General features: G+C 41.8%; 1 long non-coding RNA gene across 1 annotated transcript; it reads left to right on the top strand.

The window, feature by feature from the left end:
• Positions 1–1687: 1687 nt before the first annotated feature.
• LOC116994579 lies at positions 1688–11782 on the top strand. Its single transcript, XR_004417519.1, has 3 exons — positions 1688–4914; positions 7023–9788; positions 11378–11782. It is a non-coding gene; the product is annotated as an uncharacterized LOC116994579 (long non-coding RNA).
• The last annotated feature ends 10580 nt before the right edge of the window (positions 11783–22362 follow it).

Raw genomic sequence — 22362 nt, 5'->3', positions numbered from 1 at the left:
ACCCATTTGATTTTTCCATAAAATAAAATTACCATCTTCTTTGGTGTGTTGAAAACATAGTCACTACAATGTGTGTGCTGGGTGAAAATTATTTATTTGCACTTATCCTGGTTGCCTTCCTTGTGTGTCTCCACCTTTCAGCTGTATGAGAGAATGATGAGACTGTTACAATAAGGAAAAATACTCCTAATTCTATTGACTGTGTTCAAACAGTGCTCAAGGTCAAATATCCATCACTCAGCAGCCTGCTCGTGGATGTGAGTCTGGATCCTGATTTTTGTATATGGAAATCTGTTGCACATGCCAAACTATATTAATTTCTCATATTTTCCCTCCTTTTTTTGGGTGTTTGATTTGATGATCCTTGTGTGTCTCTTCCAGCTTGAGGTATTGTAGGATCCCACGATTTCATGAACTATTTTGCTTAATTTAGGTGGCTTGAACGTCACCATCACCACCTGAGATTTTCTGGAGATCTGCTGATTCTCTTTGATTTGCCTGCTCCTCCATATGTGACAACAGCCTGTGAAACAGGTGAGATTACAGCACTCAAAGTGAGAGCTGGAAAGGAAGCAAACTCCACAGAAGCTTTGGGCATAGAGAAAGAAGAATTATCTGAGGGCACCTGCAGCCACCACCTATTCTGCTGGTAGCTCCCATGCACAAAGGAGAGGCTGGAAGCAGTGAGTGAAATGGTTTGTGAGTAACATTTCCACTCTTCCCGAGCCCATGATCAGCTCCAGTGGTTGTAGCATATGGAAGCAGAACAGAATTTCTCAGCAATCTGTGTTCTGCAGCACTGCAGCAGGTGAGTGCTGGAAGGGTTACATTGCCTCTCAATGAAGGACAAGATGCAAGAACTGAACAGAGGGTTGGAATATTTGGTCCTAGATAGAGACATTTTCAGCTAAGGGAAAAGCTTCTGTAAGCCAGGGACAAGAATTCTGGAGGGGTTCTAGGTAAAGCACAAGTGCTGCACACCACTGCATTTTGAATATGGCAGCTTCACCCTGAGGCAAGGGACTTCTGAAAAACCCTCCTCTGGCCTGACCCCAAGTAACCTGCCCATGGATTTGCAGGACTTGTCATCCAGAAAAACATGAAGTAAAGTAGAAGCAAGTCCAAATCTTGCAGATTGTCAGAGCAGTGTTCCCAGCACAAGTGATAACAGACTGAAGGAAGAATATAATACAGGAGGGGGTTGATGCAAGCAAGCAGAGAGCAGTGAAAAAGCAGTAAGTACTTTCCTGATAAGCTCTCAGGGAACATCTATACTGCAGGCAAAAACAACAGAGCTGGCAGCAGTGCATGATGAATGTTACAGAAATTGTAGTTAACACATATCTGTACACAGGCCAGGAGCCAGTGTCGTAGCACTGAAGCTATGGGAATTTTGACAAGGAAAACACAAGCCACAGACATAAAGATTACAGGTTATATGAGAGGAATCAGTGTTTTTTTTTTTTTTTCTTCAGGTCACCTTTGCTGCAGCAGTACAAATGCACTGAAAGCCTAGCAGGACAAAAATAGTAATGAACAAACTCTTCTGCTCTGCTAATGTTTTCTGATCCCATAACTTCCAGATGGCCAGAGTCTGGGGAAGCAGATGGGGCACCTTCACATCTCTAGCTTTCTTATCTTCTTCCCCTCAGTCTTTTCTACCTTTTCCTTCCTACCTTTTTAAAAAGGTAGCCTTCCTACCTTTCCAATGCCATTCCTGCCAGCTCAGCCTGCTGCATGTCGGGGGTGGCAGCAGCAATTACAGAAGTTCTGGCATTCTTGCAGTCCCTTTACAGCCTCCACACGGGTGCAGGGTGCATATTTCCTTCCTCTGCCCTGGGGAAAGCAGTAGGACTTCACTGCACAGGAGATGAATGCCCAGGAGAGATCTGACCCAGGGTTCTCCTTGCTGGCAGGAGCAGTGTGAGCTGTCCCACTGGTGAGCTCTGTCTGGACGAGGTTCAGGAGGTGCTTGAAGAACTGTCAACCTGCCACTGAGGCAGCAGGATGCATTTCCCTGTAGTCAGGCTCCAGCAGACAAGCAGAACCACTCTGAAAGCACAAGCTATGGTCCCAGAGCAGTAGCCAGCACTTATAAGGATCTCAGGAAGAATGAAGCTGGCAGGCTCAGGGAAACACATTGCTAAAAATACACTTGGCAGGAGAGAAGCGAGGTAGGAACCTGCTTCAGTCAGCTCTCTTTGGCCACATACCCTCAAAACAGCAGGAGGCTCCACAGCAGGCATTCCCTGAACGTCATCCTCAGTGGACCATAGTAAATCTGTATCAGTGAGGCCACACCTCCAATCCTGCATCCAGTTCGGGCCTCTCGCTCCAAGAAGGGCATTGAGGTGCTGCAGCATGTGCAGAGAGCTGGGGAAGGGTCTGGGGCACAAGTCTGATGAGGAGCAGCTGAGGGAGCTGGGGGTGTCCAGCCTGGAGAGGAGGAAGCTCAGGGAGACCTCATCCCTCTCTACAACTCCCTGAAGGGAGGTCTGAGCCAGGTGGGTATTGATCTCTTCTGTCACGTAACAAGTCACAGGAGGAGAGGAAACAGCCACAAGTTGTGCTAGGGAAGGTTTAGATAGGATATTCAGATAGGATATTGGAACAGATTTATTCACCAAAAGGGTTATAGAATAGTGGAACAGACTGTGCATGCAAGTGGTTGAGTCAACATCCCTGGAAGTCTGTGCTGCACCTAGGACATGGTTTAGTGATGGCTTGGCACTGCTCAATTAAAGTTGGACTTGATCTTATAGGTCTTTTCCCAATCTACACAATTCCATGCTCCTATTGTATCCCACCTGCCAGCTATGTCCTGGTCAAGGAGCGTGGGGGAGGTATCAGGCAATTAAGTAACAAGCTGCAATCGCATTTTCACTGTCAAAGTTATTTCTCCAAACTTCCTAAAAGGTGTGATGTTGTCATCATAGCTTTCCATTTCATTGTGAAGGCACTGAAGCAGGTCAGTCTTTGGGTTGTATAAGGAAAGTTTAAAAAAATCCTCGTCACTAGGAAAGCTAGAAAGGAAGAGAACTCAGGGTAGGAGAGCGCATGAAGAGGAGGAGACGAGGAGGAGGTGATTTTTATTTACTGTCAGGGGTGACATTGTCTCCTAGAAGAGGAAAAGTGCACAACCCCAGCAAGGCTTCTGCTGCTCCAAGTATTTGTATCCTGCCTCTTACTGCCTGATGTGCATCACCCACACAGTGTGCTAAAACACTTGACCTCCTCTTGACATTCTCTTCCAGGGAGTACCATCGAGGGGCAAATGGAGAGTGTCTGTGAGACACACGGGGGCTCCTTGCAAAGACTTTTAATAAATCACTGCACCTTCTTGTCAGATTTTTGCATCCTGGATGCTTCTGTGAGGGCAGAGCTCCAGTACAGCTTTGGGGAAGATTAATCACCCTGCCCTGGTGGCAATAATGCTTAAGGAAGAATTTTTCTTCCTTTCTAAAACATCACTTGCTGTGTTTAACTAGCTGACTTCTGACTCTTCAGGGGCTGGTAAAGCAGACTCAGTTTAGGAGTATCTTATTTCTCCTGGTTATTTTAGGTCCTCCACCTCTGCCTTGGTCTGGTAACCAGAGTGGGAAGGTAAGGAAAAACTGCTTCTGGCAGCAGGATGGGAGGAGAGCACCTGCTGTCTCTGGCTTTGCAAGGTACAACAGCATTTCTGGTAAGAGTGTGAGTGTCCACAAGTGACTGCTGATGATGGTCTTTGTTGGAGTTAAAAACATTTTTCAGTTTTTGTAACACAGCAAAGTGCCTGGCAATCCTGAATGAGTCCCACACAATCTTTTGGGGTAAGGCTATTGTAGTTTGTACTCTTCACAAATACAAGTGGCCAGAAAAAACTGTGCAGGGATGTGACTGGAGCTTCAGATCTGTCCTCTTGCCTAATCCAAGAGCTGTGATTGCAGCACAACCCTTTGTTGGCAAAGCACAGTTCTGCTAAAAGCAGGCTGCTTCCTATGGGCTGTTCTGTGCAGAGAAAATCTCCTTGGAGAGCTTCTTAAAAGGTTAGCAAAAGAGATCCCCTACTAACTTCTGCTTCCCAGTATAAACCCATGTTACCTGCTCTCCAAATAATTCCTGCCAGACAATGTTTAACTTCAGCAAAATTTAAGAGCAAACTGTAGCAAACTGAAATTATTACATTAAATTGCATCTGATAAATAAGTTCTTCTATTTGACCAATTCTTGGTCAAAAAATGTATGACTTGTCAAAGTCTAGATTTTCTGGCATGGATTCAAAAGCAATCTGTACCTTTGTGTGTCAAAAAGTTTGTACAAGGTTGGGATTGGTGTATGGCATCTGGGGAAGAAGCTTAATTTAGCCCATTCAGCTGCTTCTTTTTGGAAGTATGCCTCTTATTTTATAAAATGTTTTCATTGTAGCCATTGTGACACCACAGATATAAAAACTGGACAAGATGCTGGAATACTGGAATTGGACTGAGAAAACTTCAGGACTTCAAATGATGTTTTTTCTCTCTTCTGTAAGGTGCTGTAGACATCTCCTGTCCCATATACTCTTTGCTGCTTTTCATCACATATGGTAAAAATGTGTAAAATCCCAGTAGTATATTAATTCCATTTTTCTCACTGTTCAAAAACTCTGAAGAGTCTGCTTCAAAATATTCTGTATTTTGCCTGTGACAGTTTCAAGTCCCTGCTACAGGATGCTGATGTCCCCAATCTGAAATGAGGAGACAGTAACCTTGCAAACAGGAGTGCTGCAGTTTCCTGCCTGTCATAAGAACATGTCAACACTTCATTAAACTGCCCAGAGCTTGCAAATGTAAGACAAATGGACTTGATTCTGCAAAAGAAGCAGGAGCAAAAATATAATTTTTCATCCTCAGTGTTTTGTGGATTAATTGGACAGCCATTCAACTGATTAGGGTAAGAATCTGCAAGGACAAGAAAGGCAACAGTTTAAAAAATCATATTCCTGCAGCTGGATGTCAGGTGTCTGTGAGCTATTAGGCCTTGTAATGGCTGAGAGATTGATGTTTCCTGGCATGGGCCATGAGATAACCACCTCTAGACACCCTGGGAAAATCAAAAGCGATCATGAGATCTATTAGTTGCAATCTCCGTCTGTAAGGTCAGGGCTGAGGCACAATGGATACCAGAGTGCATCAGACATTTAAACTGGTGTTGCATCTCTTTTGTAGACAAAAATCTTCAGTTTCTGGTGGTATTTCTCTTGCTGAAAGCCATTTTGTATCCCTGAGTGTTCATGATTTCTAAATGTAAACGTTTGGAGCTGCTGAATTGCAATGGTGCATTATCCGTGGGCAGAGAGATCAAGGCATTCTGTAGAAACAAGCTGACCTCAGAGCTGGGGTGAGAATAAAGGCAAGAGAAATGAAGCAGCAAAAAAGTGAACATAATTTTGAAAATGTAAAGCTGAAATAATATTTTATAAAAATTAATTTATTGGAGACATTTAATACACTTCTATCAGGTTAAGAAGAAAATGTAGAGGGACTAAGCTTATTTTCATTTTTCAGGAGGAAGAGAATCTAGCAAAGAGGATAGAATAGTGAGAAAGGGATGCCAGATAATAGCATGAGTGGACATAGAAGAGAAAATATCATCCTGCAGTGGAAAATGAACCTTTTACTGTGTAGGATGGTTCAAGCCTCTTTATGCTGTTCAAATTAACGACTGACTAAACCACAATTTTTTAAAAGTCATGCTATGTTCTCAAGGAAATCTAAAGTACTACTTCATTAAAACTCTTGGCTAGTTTTTAATTGGCTGAAAGATGACCTGTTTTTCCATGTCTGTCTTATAAAACCTGTTTTTTCTCCTTATCACCCTCTTAGACCAACAATACCACTACTGGTGCTTTAAAACACTGGGTGATGAAAAAAATCTGAAATAATCTGAGTGAAAAATACCAAAACACTCAAAATCAGGGGTGAAAAACATAGGTTAACTCAGGGACAGTTTATGGGAAAAGAAAGTCTTTAGGTAAAGTTAAACCAGATTTCCCTGAAAATCATACATTTATTGCAGGAAGACAAAAACTGTTCAGAGGAGGGGTAACAAGAGCCCAGACTGTGCCTGTGAGATCCTAAGGAGATGCAGAACTCTTTGGTTCAGCCATGTCCCACCCTCCACCCCACACATGGGTATCCACATCCCACCATGAGCAGAAAGCTGGGTAAAGGTGCAGGATTTGCAGGTCTAAGTAGTTTTGCTCTCTCATGAAAGAATAAAATCGTTTTATGTGCTGTGTCCAAAGGGCTTTGCACCATCTCATACTGTATTTCAAAATCTATTTTCTCCTGCTCTGCTTGAAGAAGTTGCAGCTTTAACACTGTAAATATTATAAACAAAGGCTGAGGGAGCAGGCTCATGGCTCTAACTCCCTGCTCAGTTTTCACAACATAGACCTTGCTACTTGAGAAAATGTGAGCTTTTTTCCCAATGCCCCTGGAAATTTTTTTTCCTTAAAAGAAAAAAAAAAAAATTCTTTCCTGAATCTCAGGTCTACTTAAAGACTAGAAAAATACCCAGCTGGGGAAGACAAGCAAATGTAGCACCAATAGTCACAAAATTACAGCAGGTAATCGTGACCATCACACAGATTTCAGAGAGGGAAAAGATTTCTACTGCTGGAAATTATCTACCAGAATATTTTTATAAGTTTTGACGCTTTTGACAAGCATGAGACTAACCCTAATAAATTACTTATGAATGCAGACCTATCAGAACATTTGCAGCAGCTGTCTGAAAATCTGAGAAAGGATAGCAAGCTCCTGAACAACTGATTTAATTGAATGCAGTTAAGGACTAACAGGTATCAGATGCATGGAAACATATTCTCTCAATCTGGAAATTCATATTAACAACTCTCAGACAGCATTTTCAAATTTGCTATTTGCTGGTGCTCAGGGCTTTTTGTGTGTGTGAGATTTATTCCCAGGATACATATCACTGTACCTAACCAGAAAATTCTGCTTTATTGTGCTGTTATTTATTAAAATTCTCTTCAGGGAACACAAGCCAGGCCTAGCAAATCCAAAGAGCAAAGGATTCTCTCTGCCCAGTGGAAGCTACCTGGCAACAAAAAATACTTGCTCCAAAATTTCCTGTGAGTATAAAATTCAACCATTAAAAATGTGTTTGGACTCATTGTGTAAGTAATTTCCATGTGTTAACTATGGTTATTTGCTTTGTCTGACATGTATATTGGTTACCAACTCTATCTCCAAATTATTTTGGCACAAGTTGTGCAGCGCCCTTATAGAAAACATGGTTTGAACCATATTATCAACTAAAATGTTGGAAGACCTAACAAGTAATTCTTTCTTAGCAAATAACAAAATAGAAACAAGCATCACATATTTACTATAGAGGAATATTATTATTTCAAAGCTTATTCTATAGAAGTAAATATTAAGAGAATTAGACCTGTTTGGCAAATTGTTAAATCAAATTACTTTTCCTACCTATGAAATTTTTATTTCTTCTTTTAGGTGATGAAGAATCTACCTTATGTTTGACATATTACCCCTTACAATTTCTTTAACCCATGCCCCAGAAATAATTAAACTGAAATTACTCCATGCAATGCAGAGGAAAATAAAGATAATAGTTTAAGAATCTGAACATCAGTTTTGGTGAAGTCAAGCTGTCGGCACTCATTAAGAACAGGTTGGAATCTGAAAAAAGTAGTATTTCTAAATAGAAAAAATTAAAAGCCACACTTTGGTGAGTGCTTCCTTGATGGGGGACTGCGTTTGTCAGCATCACACGAAGACAAAGGAGAGTGAATATTGTGTTCCTGGAGACCTTTCATCTCTTGCTTCACTGAACATGCCTGACAGCTTGAACTCTCCACACTGGTGGGTGTGCCCAGAATACCATCCAGGCATTCCAAGTTTCCATAGATATATTGCAATGGAAGGATTGGGCTCTCTAGAATGGCTCTTCTTTTATTCTCAGTGTTGTCACAGAGTGTGAAAGGGCAAAGGCCATCCAGGAGCTCTAAGAAACATCCCCTGTGAAGATGAGACCATCCCATGGCTGCCAGTCTGGGGTTCCTTGGAATACTTGAGGAGCACCTGAGCTGGCCCAGGGGGATGCACACAGCAGACACTACCCAGTTTTTTGCAGTCCCTGCACTGTTTAAATGACTTACAGTCCTGTTAGCTCCTGTGCTGGTAGAGCTGTTCCTCTGTAGGAACTTTTAGGGAATACTGTAAATCCTTCAGTAATTTTATCGTCAAGGCAGTACAAAGCAGTTATTTTGGGCTCCAGCTCACAGTGCCATACAATTACATCAGATTCTGCATTCTCATGAAAAAGAAATGGCAAGATTCTTGCCCTTACAGAAAGCTTTAAGCTTTAAAATATGAAATTGATGCAATGTCATTTGCCTGAGGGCCTGAAACAAGAGCTCTGGAGAGATTGATGCAATGTGATATGCTGAGAGCCTGAAATGTGCTCCAAGGAGTCTGAACTCCTGTATGCAACTTCATCTCATATTTATTCCTGAATCCATGGTCCCAGCAAAGGTAGCGACAACCATCCCTGCAAAGAGCAGGGGAGAGGCAGGAACAGATAATTGTGGGTGCCCACCAAATCGTTGTGCCCTGCAAATTAATGTAGGCATTACAAGTTACCCTGCTACTCTTCCTTATTCCCTTGCACAAAAAGAAGAGGCTTTTATTTTCCACAGCTACTTGCACTTTAAGCGTGATCAGGAGCAGAAGACTCCTGGGTACAGAGTCATGGAAGGCTCCTTGGCAATACCTATGGGCTCTGAATTATTTTATTCCAGCCACCACATATTGGGAATGTCGTTTAATAAAAGCGTGTAATGAAAAGTAATGTTGAAAGTTCATGAATGTTGCATAGCTTGGTAAACTGTTATTTTTCTGTGTAAAGAGCCCTGGAAGTACACATGGGGATAAGGGAAAGCTGAATCTGTCAGGAAACCGTGTTGAACAATTAGGCACTTAAGGCTAGCAGCAGAAAAAAGCCAGGACTCTGCAGAAAAGTAGAATTAATGAAAGCCATTCTTCCCTTTGAGCCATAACGTTATCAGCCTGCTTTACTCCTACTTTATAGCATTGGCTTGTCTCCACTTTTTAAACTCAATTATGTGATATAACCAAAAGCATCATCTGGTCTTTTGGTACTTGTTACTATTTTCATCTGTTAAATCATTTAAGTATTTTTGTAATTAATAAAGGCTTTTAAGTGGGTTTTAAGGCAGGGAGGGCCCTCTTTGGGCAAAGCTGTTGCAATTGCTCAGCTTCTAATCAGCTAATAGTAGTTGGTTTGAATATTTGTGATCTGACAGGGTAATCTCAAGGGACTGAAAATATGCTTATTTCAGATTTACTACAAGAAACCACAACATTTAACTGACTGAGGTCTCTATCCCACGGTGAACTCAATATAACCTTTGCTATACTACTGGCTTGCAGAATAAAGAAAACCTTAACAGGGAGTTAAAAGGAAATAAAACTTAAGGAGGGAGTCACAGTAACATCTGGAATACAAAGAGAAACAGAAATATAATTATATAATACCACTGTATGTGAATGCATTTTAACTTCTCCTTTTTCCTCTCTCACAGCCCTATTTATCTGGCTACATTTCTGAGGAAAAGAAGCTGAAATAAAGAGATGCTCAGACTTTTTTTTTAAATTTTAGGAAATAAGGGAAATAAATTGACAAACAATAGGAGCAGAAAGAATGGAGACAGCGGCGTGGGCTACAGGCAGATTTGCTGCTGTGATATCAGTTAGGTAAGAGGTTACTGTTGGAGCTCTGCTCACCACCTCCCTCTCAGTGTCACTGCCTCTCCAAGATCTGCAGGCGTCGCTGAACATGCAGATTTGAGTTTTGTTCTCTGCCTTTAGGCAGTCACTGAGTGTGTAACCCTGCCAGCAGCTCCACAGGCAGCGCTGCTGAAGGGGCAAGAGCACCCACCCAAGGATCCATCCTTGGGGTGGTAGTAATCCCAAAAACCCAGCTCAGCTGCCAGGACAGCACTTGTGACCAGCTACACTGGTGTCACACCAAACCCACCAGATTTTTACTACTGTAATAAGAGCAGAATGTGACTCATAAAAGCTCCAAACAGAACGGGAGTGAAAGTGCATCAGTTTGGAGGAATAGGAAATGAAGGAGAAAAAGTTAAGAGGAAAAAAAAACGCAATGAGGCAGAATCTGGCTCAGATGTATAAGCCATCTGTAGTGTGTATCAGTGTAGCAACAAAGATCACAGAAGCACAGAATCACAGAATATGCTGAGTTGGAAGGGACCCATCAGGATCATTGAGTCCAACTCCTGGCACTGCACAGATTTGTCCAAATGCTTCTTGAGCTCTGTCAGCCTTGGTGCTGTGACCACTTCCCTGGGATGCCTGTTCCAGTGCCCAGACACCCTCTGGGTGAAAAATCTTCTCCTGATATCCAACCTAAGCCTCCCTGACACTTCAGGCCTCAGGTTCTGTCACTGGTCACCACAGAGGAGAGATGTACAGCAGTGCAAGCTTCAAGGCCACATGGAAGATGAAGAGATTACATGATGCAGTGGTTTGTTTATAACCAAGACCTGCTCCAGGGGTTCAAAAGGTTCCAGGCTTCCAGAGGAATCTTTGGCAGTGATCTGTGCAGCACATGTTGGTAGTGAGTCTCCACATGCAAGTCAAGTTTGAGAGGCTTTTTTTGACCTTTAAAGCTATAAGAAACACTGCTTTTGCCAGATAAATAGCTCCTCTCTAATACGCAGCACATTTCTGCAAAGCAATCCTGGGTTTTTTTCTGCCTGAGTATAGATCTCTCAATTTTGCCACAATAAACCATGAAATTCTTCAGTTCACCCTGCACAGAGGAATTTGAATGGAGGTGCTGGGGTGAGACACTGAGAGACCACTTGAGCACGAAGTCTTCCATCCTCTAATGGAAGTGATGCTCTGAGGATATCTGTTTCAGTGGGAAAAACAACTGCTGAGTGCTCTCTCAAGAACGAGTTGAAATGTGGGAGGGTGCTCAGCATCGAGCTTGTCCTCAGCACGGTAATCCTATAAATCCAAATCCGAAGAGCTGTTTTTAATGACTTGAGAGCCCCCTGTGGCTGCAGATTTGGCAGCAGCATCTGACTTCATGTTCCAGAAATCTCACCAAAAAAATCTCACAAAAAATCTTTATGGTGGAAAAGTGAGGCACATTTGATCCCTAAGCTTTAACTTGTATTTCTCATTATAAAACCTAGGGAGTTTTGTCCTTTTTTGCAGACTTGGTGTTAGTTTTGCATGTCTTACATAAAGACTGTAGCTTAGTCCTCTGTATTATTGTGCCCTCAATGTATACTTGCTTTTCTTTCCTACAGGCAGTATCAGCACCCCTAGGCAGGCAAAGCATTTGACTTTGTGGGCTGGCTTGTTCACCAAGAGGGAAGGAGTCTTGTGCCAGCCCAGTTCCTTTCTGCTGGAGTTTCTCCTTGTTATTTGTTAAGAATCAGTACTTTTCAAATTGGCTTCCACAGTTATGAGCCTTTCCAGCACAACACAGCTTTGAGATGTCACTTGGACTGGGCTGGTGACTCAGACAGAAGTGTGTCTTTGCTAATTCACAGTTTATTCTGTATTTTAAAAAGCTCCACAGAAGGGGCTGTCACTGTCTGTGAGAAGAGACTTCTGAGGAGTGACTACTCGCTGTCATTTCATGACTTTCACACACAAGTAAAAAGCGTGTTCTCACCTCTATAAAATAAAGGTAACATGAGAAAACTTTAGACTGTGCCCAGGAAACCTGTGAAGATGAGCAACTACTATTCTCCTCACTTTTTAAATCCCTTAGTCTGATGCTGATCCCACCCAGCACCAGGGTGACAGCTCTACTGAGCTGCTTTTAGTACTGTAGGGATTGACCAGCCCAGACTTCACTGAAAACGTGGAATACAAGAACAGAAGAACATCCTGGCTGGGTCCTACTGCTGGCACCATCCAGATGCAGTGTCTCCAGCAGTGGCAATAGGAGAGACCCTGAGAAGAAAGTATCTGAGTTTGGGCACTTTTTGTAGCACATTCCCTCAGTACTCACAACTGTTGGGTTGGGGATTGTCTTGGTTTCAGTTAGGATAGAGTTAACTTCTTCTCAATGCAGTCACAGGGCTGTGTTTTGGATTCAGAAGGAGAATAATAACGATAACACACTGATGTTTTGCTAAGTCATGTTTGTCCTAAGTCAAGGACAATTTTTTTTAATTTTTAATTTTATTTTTTTTTAATATGCTCTACCAGGGAGGAGGTATGGAAAATAAAAAACCTATGAGGGGGCATAGCTGAGATAGGAGACCCAGACTGGCCAAAGGGATAGTCCACACTAAACATCATGCCCAGAATATAAACTAGGGGACTAACACAGAAGAGGGAGAAGAGGGAATGATCTGACTGCAGGAATGGGATGTGGCATGAGTCAGTGAGTTGTGAGCAATTTTATTGTGCATCACTTGTTTGTTTCTTTTTTCTTCCATTTTAGAAATCAGTATTATTTACTATTTTTATTACATTTCACTTTGTTTTCAATGATGAAACTGTTCTTATCTCAACCTAAATGTTTTACTTTTGAGTCCAGACCTTGCTATGGAGAGCAGTACATATTTCATCTCTTTTAAACCCATCTCCTGTTAGTTTCAATTAGTGTCCCTCAGCCCCCTCACTGCACAACTTGCTGAGTAACAGCTCCCTGCCCAGCTTAGAGTGACTTTGTAAACCTCAGCTACATCCTACTCCTCCTTCTCCTCTCCCCACCAAACAGCCCATTTTGGTATTTCCATGCAAGGCAGTGGCTCCATCCTTTGGAAATCTTGTTGCTGTGCCCAGTGTCTCCCTGCCCTGTCCTGCTGGGACCAGATCTGCCAGCAGGCAGAGCATGAGCTGTGGGCTTGCCCTGCTCCTTTCTGAAGGCACCAAGGTGCCATCCGTTCTGTTTCCAGGACCCTTTCTGATGGTGTTTCCTATGCTGAAATTGTCTTTTTCCCCCTGCTTGCACATTTTAACACCCTGAACTTTTTGTCCCCTCTTTCCCTACTCTTTTTGCTCTTGGTAAAAGGTAAGCCAGTTAATATCTGTACTGTTCAATATATTCCCAAATTGCTGTGTGATAAACAAGAGCTCTCCTACCAGCACTAAAAATGTTTTTAAATGGATTTTTATTAAGTTAAAAAGATAGATGATTGTTCATTTTGAATTGTGGTGTGAAGTAACAGGAAAAAAAATGGAGCTAAGAGAAATTCTGCCCAACTGAGAAATGGTATTCCCTAAATTTGCTAAGTGCCACATTAATGATGCATGTGCATTATTAAGTTCTGGAGAGTACATCACTGGCATATAAATTTCCCTTAGGCATGTGGTTAGATCACTAAGTACCTGCATTTGTCTTCTGAAAGAGTGATTCATGCATAGTTGATTGTGATTTCATAACACACTTACACCCTGTGCAAATCCCTCTTTCTGATTGACTTTTTGATTTGAGTATTGATGGTAACCTCTTGTAACTTGGATTTCTAAGATGTCATAAGTAAAAATTTTCAAAATTTAGGTGTAGTATGAGGTATATTCAGAGGTGATACTCCAGGGATTTTCAGATTTAAGGACAGGAAAACACTTACGGCACAAACCAAATCGTTTCAAGACGATTGACATCTAGAAATAAATTACTGCAAATCCATAGAAGGATAGAGTGGTTTGGGCTGGAAGGGACCTTAAAGATCATCCAGTTCCAACCTCCCTGCCATGGGCAGGGGACACCATCCACCAGCTTGCTCAGAGCCTCATCCAACCTGGCCCTGAGCACTTCCAGGGATGGGGCATCCACAGCTTCTCTGGGCACCCTGTGCCAGTGTCACACCACCCTGACTGGAAAGAATTTCTCCTCATATCTAATCTAAACTTACTCTCCTTCAGTTTGAAGACTTTACACAGTTTGGAGAGGAAGAAGTGTGAATTACCTCCAAACTGGACTTCTCTGTGCATGAATTACAGCATTGTAGTTTGATATTCAGTCAGAACATATGATACTGCAGTAGACAGAATTTTGTTTCTGGTCACAAATGGGGAGATCTGTATATAAGGTTTGCTGAAACTTTTCATACAAAAAATTCATTCGCTGATAATGCACTTTTGAATCAACTGGAATTATTTGTAAATCCAGACCAGAATTTGGCTTCATCAACAAATACAGAAAACATCCTAAAATTGTTAAAAGCATATTATAATATAATATATTTTAATGAGGTATGCCACATTTCATTTAAAAGTAATGCCTAGCCTTGAAGTTAACTATTTAAGATGGCATGAAACTGTATCAAAATCTAAAAAAAAATATTTCGTCTCAAAACAATTTAGTTTGACCTAAAGTCATCGCTACTTTCTCTTTTGATCAGGATGAAATCTGGGACTTTTCTTTTGATTAGACTTCAAATAATCATTACTTAAACCCCATATATTTGTTCCACATCTTTATTTAAATAAAGAATTTATTTCCTTCTTTAGGTCTCATTTTACAAAATCTCTGAACTGCCAACATACAAATGAAGCTCTATCACTCACCTTCTGCTTGCAGGTGCATTGTGTGGGAGGGGAACCTGGACTAGTCCTTGCACAGTGGAAGTGAGAAATAAAAGTATACTACTGAAAGGTGCTTGTAATTCTGAAACCAAGTGACAAACAGGCTTAGTTCTCATGTTGTAACCCCATGTGTTGATGACTTACAAGGACAAGGAGGATTTTGTGAATTACAGGAAAGATTGTTTGCAGACACGGTACGATTGGGTTTGTGAAACACCTTTGACAAGACTCTTCATCAAAAGGTATTAAAAACTTAGGTTTCCATGGGATTTGAGGAAAGGTGCTTTTATGGTTTGAAGTCTGATTATGAGATAAGAAGCAAAAAGGAAAGGCAGAACTGTCATTTTCAGAGCAGAGTAGTTCTCTCAGAAACGAGATGTGAGGCAGGCTTTATTCAACATCTTCATCCTTAACCTAGGGAGGCTGCTGGAATGAATGTCCCCAAGTTTATGGAGATTAGCAGTCAAACAAGGCACTGATGATGAAGGTCAAAAAAGGTGGCAGATATGCTTCAGTGCAGATAAAAGTAAGTTTTGTATATCTAAGTCAGTCACATAAAATTGAGCTCCAAGCAGGCAGTTAGAGCCCTTGGGAAAGGGCTCCTGCACCCACCACTGGCAGGTCACTGAAATCCTTGGCTCAGAACACAGCAACAGCCAGAAAAACAACAAAACACCATCTGAAAGAGTCCTGGAAACAGAACAGATGGCACCTTGGTGCCTTCAGAAAGGAGCAGGGCAAACCCACAGCTTGGGCTCTGCCTGCTGGCAGATCTGGTCCCAGTAGGACAGGGCAGGGAGACACCGGGCACAGCAACAAGATTTCCAAAGGATGGAGCCACTGCTGACTGGGCTGACTGGCAGGATTTGAAAATACCACAAGAGGGATGTGCCCCTGCAAACTTCTTTACAGTTCTATGTAAACTTGGAATTAAGAAAAAAAAAATTACAAATTCTGTAATATTACTCTTTTGGTTTGAGTTCTCTTTTTTTTTTTTGCAACAAAACTCTGAAAGAGGGGGAATATTGAGCAATCAGGCTAACCAGTAGTCTAAATATGTCATACAGGGATATGAGAAAGCACCATTTATAACATCGTGTAAAGGACCTCAGAATTTTTTCTGGTTTTTGTTTCTTAAATGCCTTCAGAAGACCAGCACTTGGACACTTAGAAAAAGAAAAATAAAAAATATTACTGAAAGGCACTGTATTCCATGATCATTTAGGGATGGTGATGGTGTGGCTCCCTCTGCTGCAGTATCCTGGATGGTGTTGCTGGTCCCTGCCTCGGTTCCTGGCTTGGCTATGAGAGGAAAGAAGCAGTCCTTTTAAACAAAAACAAACTGATCAAAGTGACCAAAGATTACACCAATAGGTTTTTGCTCACTCAGAAATAGCTTTATGACTCTCTGGAGTAAGTCACAAAGACATACCTAATTTCAGGCAGGAAATTGCAGGCAGCAGGGCTGGCAGGAAGACACACACACTTCATTTGAAAGAGATTCAGGTACAGCTGGAGCCTTGTAGCTCCTTTTGAAGCAGGGAGGTACTTTAAGGAGAGATGGGGTATTCCTCCAGAATCATGTCTTAAGATTCCTTTCCCTCCTGCTTCTACTGATTACTCTTCTCTTTTTTCAGCTACTTTCCTTTTCCTCTCCTATATCCTGATGCTTCTTGTCTCATTTTGTGTGTTTGGGGTTTTTTTTCCATTTATTGTACCTCCATTCATTGTTTTGGGTTTATTATTTCTGATCTTTTTATCTCACCACTTCTTTATATGGCAAAATGCTTGGAAAGGAGTTGTTTTTTTCTGACAATAGCATTGACCATTGCCACAAGATCCTTTAAGTGAAGAAAAATGCACCGGCAGCCCAAAAAGGAACTGTTTGGCATCCTGATGCTGCATTGCAGTGTACCAACACCATAAAAATTTAGCATTAACCACATTCTTCCACCCACACAGCCATGAGAGGAAGGAGGCTGGGGCAGGTCTGTGCTTCTGCATGTGCCCCATCTCAGTGTGGTGTGACATCAGTGTGCCCTGATGTCACATCCCTGCCCTACACAAAGCTGGGCTGCTCTCAGTCAGTGAGGTGGAAGCAAGAGAATGAGGACTGGGGGATGTATTTAGAGCTGATGTGGAAGATGGTTGAATGGAGATTGGCTCTTACTTTAGGCAGACCTGCTTGAAATCAAGCAGTAAATTTAGACCTGCTTTGCAGGCACCTGGAGTGTCTGTAGTGCTTGTGCAGAAGGTCACTGCTTGGTCTCTGCAGCAGAGGGATGCTGTGGAAGAGCTGTTCCTCCAACCTTAACACCCTCAGTGAATATCTGTGATTTGAGCTCGCATCTGGCTGTGTGGTGGATGTAACTGGCAGTGTAGTTGATCCCCTCCATCTGAAGCAAGTGCAGAAGGTCACAACCATCCAGCTGCTGGATACCTGTGGGCACTGAGCTCCTGTGCCCTTTCCAGCCACCCCAGGCAGGCCCATTAGGAGACGTACAGCTGTGCCCCCAGGCTCACCCTGCCCACAGGTACCTTCCACAGCTTGGTGGGGAGTTAAGGGAAACAGACTGTCCACTCCTGGAAAACTGATCCCTTTTTGGGAAAGAGAACTTCCTGAATTTAACACTGTGTGTCTGTGTGTGCAGACACTAACCCACCCCAGAAGGGTGCAGGACTGTCCTGCTGTGCACTGCCAGCTGTACAGTTGCAAGCCTCAGGGTTTTTGGTTTTTTTTTCATTAAATTCACAACAGATGACACCTTCTGTGAAACCCCGGTTTTAAAATCCCTGGAATTACATAAGGATTTATTTGAAAAAAAGCAGGTTCTTGACTTTCATTGTTCCAGGGAAATATTTGAAAATCAGACCACTCAGCACCTTGGATTAAAATTTAAAAGATCATTATATTTAAAAACTTGTTATTTTTTAATGCCCAGAGTTGGCAATGTAGCATAAGTCTGCTGTCAGCTCACAGATTTTACTTAAACTACATACTAAAGGACTTCAGCAGCCCTTACAAAAAAAAAAAATGGGGCCATCTGTTACCAAAGAGTTTATTCTAAAATTACAAATCTCCGTTTCAAGTGCTGCCCAGCTGTAATTGACTGTGAGGCAAGTAAGCCACCACCTGAGGGCAGAGAAAAAGACAGAGAACACAACTTCACCCAGAAAACTATCAGATTTTACTGTATCTATTTAGTCATTTTTCCAACACAAAATGCTTCAAACTAATGAAATGCGTTTTCCATTCACAGAAAAAAAAGACTTAAAAATATATGCATTAAAAAGTCTCAATTCAATGAGCTCGTTTAAGTGTGAAGCAGGATTTTCTCTAAGAGACCCAGTGTTAAGATTTAAGGAAGAATGTAGGAGGAGACAGAAGGAGACAGATGCTTCAAGAGAAGTGAAAATTATTTAGGTGTACTTCTATTAATACAAAATCTGCACTGTATCATTACTATGAACACAGGATGTTCAAGACACGTGGTAACAGACAAGTCAAGCAGTGACGTGGGAGTCTTCTGGCTGAAGTTGCCTTCCTGAAACTAGGAATAAAAGAGAATGTGTCAAACAGAAGACCATTAAATGTGAAGCTTAAAAAATAGTGATGAAAAGGAAGTGTGTAAAATGAGGCCTTGTTTCCTGGTAACCCTGTGGAAAAGTCAAATTTAGTAATAGAGATTATACCTTAAATTATGCATGAATGAATGTCACAACTATAAGCTTTAACTTCTGAAGTTCAGGCAGCACTGACAGCAGCAGACTTGCCATGCAAGTAGTGTAACCTCCCAACCACTCTGTCAAATTTGTGAAAAGGAGAAATACACATATTTGCCATCTGGCACAGACACATGAACTCCCATTTCTGATGAAAGTCACAGTTCACAGGTTATAGAGTCCCATAGACAAGATATTTATCATTCATGGCTGCACTAGTTCTGTTCACAGAGAGATAATTATCCCACTACAATCCAGCAAAAATATCTAACACCCTGCAATTTTTTCAGAGCTATATACTTTGTTTATTTTTGGTACCTGTGTTATACAATGAACAGAGGCGGTGCCCATCATTTTTTAACACCCAGTTCTGCCACAAAGGTTAGTTGGAGTCAGCTCTGCAGAGCAATGTAGGAAGCCCATAGGAGCTATGGGGACTATTCCTTGGATGAGGAAGAATGCCAGCAGGGTCACCCAGTGTCTGAGGGGGACAGCAGCCTGTGTGGAGTCTGGATGACACCAAGGGACTGCTTGAATGGCAGCCTGCTTGAATGTGAGCAGACTGGCTGCACATCCTTCTCAAGGTTTCACACAGCAGGCTACCTGCTCTGTCCTGGTAAAAAGCCTTACACGTGTCTCTTCCAAATTCTCCACAGGAAAACAGACTAGAAAATATTGCAGTGATCCTAAAAATGAAGCTTCAAATAACGTTTTTGCTCAGAGCATATCAGTGCAGGACTGCAGAGTTCCATGGTAATACAATTGTCACTGGATCATGACTGGATTGTTGGCTTTAGCAGCCAGTTAAAGAAAGAGGTGGAGAAGGACACCTTTTCATATTAGCTTATTTTAAATATCAATCAATCTTAGGGTTCTTTAATTAAAATAGAAACTTGATTGGGAAAGAAAATAATTTTTAGAGTTGACCTACGGAAAGGATTAGTGCATTTGGCACTGTCCCTAATTTGCCCTTACCTGAAATGAATTCAATTTTAAATTATCTGCCTCCCCAAGGTGTGGATGCCAGCCGCACAAATAGATGTAACAATTCTGCACTGTAGACAAATTGTCCCTGTGTCACTCCTTGCCTCACTGCTTCCCCAGCCTGCTTAATTGCCATATCATGAAACAGCCGCCATCCAGGTGCACCTCATGCATTTCTATTTTCTATTTACCACTGAAGCAGCAGGTGAGGAAACTGATTGAAACTGATTGAAACTGATTCCTGTAATATAACTTACTATGTACCAAAACAATTATACTAGCAACTGTTTTCAATAATAGTTATTAGGGATCCACTAGAAGTACCAGCTTTAGTATTTGTTGCTTTGATGCTTTTCCAAATACTAAAGCAGTATTAAAAAGTAATGAACTGGACTCTTTATTCAAATGTGGTATTATTAGTCTGCAGGGTTTGCTGCTGTTTCTGTTCAGTTATGGTGGTCAAAACTTTGTGAACAGTAGGAGGGGAAGGAGGACAGATTGATAACCACCTACAGATCAACACCTTACAGCATAACATTGTCCTCATGTCTGTGAACAGCAGCTTGGTGGAGAATATAATATTAGCACTCTGCATGGCTTCCTTCTCAGTGAGAAAGAAAAGAAAAACAGCTCCAAGTGGAGCTCTTGGCAGGGACTGGAGAAGCCTGTAGAGAAAAGTAAGAGTTACAGGACAAATTAAATAACGGGAAACCTTGTGTCTGTAGCATGGGAAGGGAGATACGGTGTATGCAGCAAAAAGGAGATAACCACAGAGAGCGTCCTGTCCTCACAAGGGGTGGCAAAATTGGTATGGACAGGAGCAAGTGAAGTGAAACACAGAGCTCTGCCATGTACAGGAAGGAGAACAAATCTACCATCATGGGGATGAGCAGGATGAAAGCCCTGGTAATTGCATGGTGAGCTCTCAGCCTCCACACTTCTCCTGGTTTATATTCTACCACACACACCAGGGAAGGATCCCTGCTCTACCTTTGGCCAAGCACAACTTGTTTTGAAGAGAAGTCATTAGCGCCACCTCAAGAGATCTCAAGCCCTGTCTCCCTGGAAGATTCCTGTTATGTGGCTCCCAAGCCCGTCTGCTGAAAGATAACGTGATAGTGAAAACCAAGCTGCACTAAAATAGCAGTGTTATAAAACTGAGGCATCACAGAGGGAACTGCCAGTGAAGAGAAATTAGTATTGAATCAGCTCCCTAGGGCACCTACAAGCACACTTGCAGTGAATTTCATGAAAACAAACTCCTATTAAGCATTTGAAATCATGTGCTGCTTTACAAGGACTAACCTACCCATTATGGGGAAAATTTCCAGAGTCATTTCAGTCAGTGAGCTCTCAGCTGCCACAAGCTCAATGTATGTATGCTTAAAACTAAAGTTACATAAATACAGAGATGCTAACAAAACAGAAACTTCAGGAAAGAGACCTCTCAGTGCATCTGCACAAAGAAGTCTGCAAAAAATGGCTCCCAGTAGAAGTTCTAATGAGCTATTCACTTACAGTAGGATGACTGGTTACCATTTCCTTCTAAAAGCATTCTCATTCAGAAAAGGCTCACAGTTAAATTCTCTGTCTTGCTAGAAAAACCTGAGGTCTGAGCCAGAGGATGGATCTCGTGTGGACAGGGCTCACTGGGCACAACACTCGTCCAGTGTGAAACTCAGAGCATCATGTGAGAGCAGAACCTCTCCCCATGTCACCTCACCCAGCCTGCACCCACACCAGGAAGACAACTTTTGGAAGACATTTCTCCAGATTTAGTGCCAAAGTCACTTAGTAATAGATCAGCTCCACATAAGGAACAAAGTTTCAGATTTAAAAAGGAAATAAAGAAGCCTCTCCTTGGTTTTTTTTTTGCCACGTTTTAATTAGTGGGAACCAATTTTCCTTTGGCTCTCCAAGCAGTATCTGGCAGGGATGCAGGACTGAAGTATTTAATGTGACCATTCTGGTTCTTCATCACCAGGCTGCTTCCCAGTTGCCTCTCTCATGCATCACCAATGCTGACAGGTGACAACTCTGAAGCAAGAGGACATCAGGAATGCAAAATACAAATAATTTCTTTTTGCAACACCAATTTACTGATTCAATGCAGGCAAAAAGCTTGGAACTTGCTTAACACTTGTCCATCCAGCTCAAATTTATCTCCACTGCCCTGACAGCTGCAAATATCTCATGGTACTCTATTAACAGACCATTGACATTATCAGTCTTTGCAAACCTTTAAATCAAAACTCTGTTTTCCACAAGAGATCATCTGATTTAAACAGGGATTGACTCAGGGAAATTCAATGCCAGGTGCTACACAGGTCAGACTGTTTGATTGCAATTGTTTCTTTCTCTGGATTTGCAAGTAATTTTTTCTTTGCAAAATGAAATTATCAAACTGTACCAGTGAAAAATCCACAAGTGTTCATACTATCAAGAGAAGCACAATAAAACAGAAGGCAGGAAACAGGATAACTGTGGGTGGCTACTACACTTTCAAATAGCAGGAGCATCTTGAACCCAACAAAATCAGCAGATGAATGTTCCTGTTCTGTGGGAGCAGGATGGAATCATGGAGAAGAGTTTGATCATCTTCAGCCCTAGCCCATTTTTATTTAGATTCCTGCCTTTTTTTTTCCTTTCTGGTTTATTTTTTTAAGACATTCTATTATTATGCACAGATCTATACCATACCACATGAAAAACATCCGAATTGGAGACGCAGTCTGTCTGAAGTTCTGGTTGGGAACTAATTTCACAGGTTATGTTTAGACTCTTCTCAATATTTGAACTCCTGTTTCTGGTAGTTCTGCTGCATGCTGTTCTGGCAGCTCTCATCTCACTTCAGATCTGCATCTAAGAGAAGGCACAATATAAGCAAAGCATCCTGAAATGTCATTTATTCAGAAATCTTACAGTTCCATCTCTTCTTTTTGCTGCTTGTCACGTAAAAAACCAACAGTTAAGAGGTTTTAGTCATACACTGACACTAATGGGACCCTAAATAAACATGCAGCTCTTGCTTTGTTTC

The sequence above is a fragment of the Catharus ustulatus genome, chromosome 3, assembly GCF_009819885.2.
Source record: "Catharus ustulatus isolate bCatUst1 chromosome 3, bCatUst1.pri.v2, whole genome shotgun sequence".
NCBI lineage: Eukaryota > Metazoa > Chordata > Aves > Passeriformes > Turdidae > Catharus > Catharus ustulatus.
This window is presented reverse-complemented; position numbering and strand designations above follow the sequence as displayed.